The 659-nt window shown below is 37.3% G+C and overlaps 1 non-coding gene across 1 annotated transcript; it reads right to left on the reverse strand.

The window, feature by feature from the left end:
• Nucleotides 1-335: 335 nt before the first annotated feature.
• On the reverse strand, nt 336-424 carry trnay-gua (transfer RNA tyrosine (anticodon GUA)). Its single transcript is given in 2 exon segments — nt 336-371; nt 388-424. It is a non-coding gene; the product is annotated as a tRNA-Tyr (tRNA).
• Nucleotides 425-659: the final 235 nt, after the last annotated feature.

The raw sequence follows: 659 nt of genomic DNA on the forward strand, positions 1-659 counted from the left end.
TAAATTCTGCAAAATGTATATCTTAATAAATAATGAGTTCGGTTTTTATACTATATTTGAAAGCGTTCGCGAAATTTAGTCTTGGATGTCCAAACAGCTGGAAACTGCCCTGTATTCCACTATAAACACTGGTTGAGCTGGTTAATGTTGCGGTTGTCCAGGAAAGACATTACCATTAGAATCGTTTCCCAGTTAAACCAGTTCATCTGGCTTGGTTTGTTCTGTAGAATGCATGTGTTCTTATCGTTATCTTAACCTTCTTTACTCGACTGAATCAAACTCCGCACATTTAACAAGTTGTGAATAATAATAAGGAAAAAAAATAAAAAATTTCCTCCTTCGAGCCGGATTCGAACCAGCGACCTAAGGATTTCAGCGCATTCGCCTCTACAGTCCTCCGCTCTACCAACTGAGCTATCGAAGGGGACAGAAAACACGGGACAGAAAATCCAAAATGTTTGGATTCATTTGACAAACAAATACTAAGATTAAACATATTGTGCTCTTTCAACTGTGTCCATGTGATAAGGTCATGTGCCTAAACTCAATGTTATAAACTTAGTTCGCGGTGATTGGTTTGTCATTTAATAGAACGAGCAAAAATAGAGATCGTAATGTGATTGGTTTTTAAAAGGTAGAAGACGGTACGTGATTGGTTT

This window comes from Carassius gibelio, chromosome B3, assembly GCF_023724105.1.
Source record: "Carassius gibelio isolate Cgi1373 ecotype wild population from Czech Republic chromosome B3, carGib1.2-hapl.c, whole genome shotgun sequence".
Taxonomy (NCBI): domain Eukaryota; kingdom Metazoa; phylum Chordata; class Actinopteri; order Cypriniformes; family Cyprinidae; genus Carassius; species Carassius gibelio.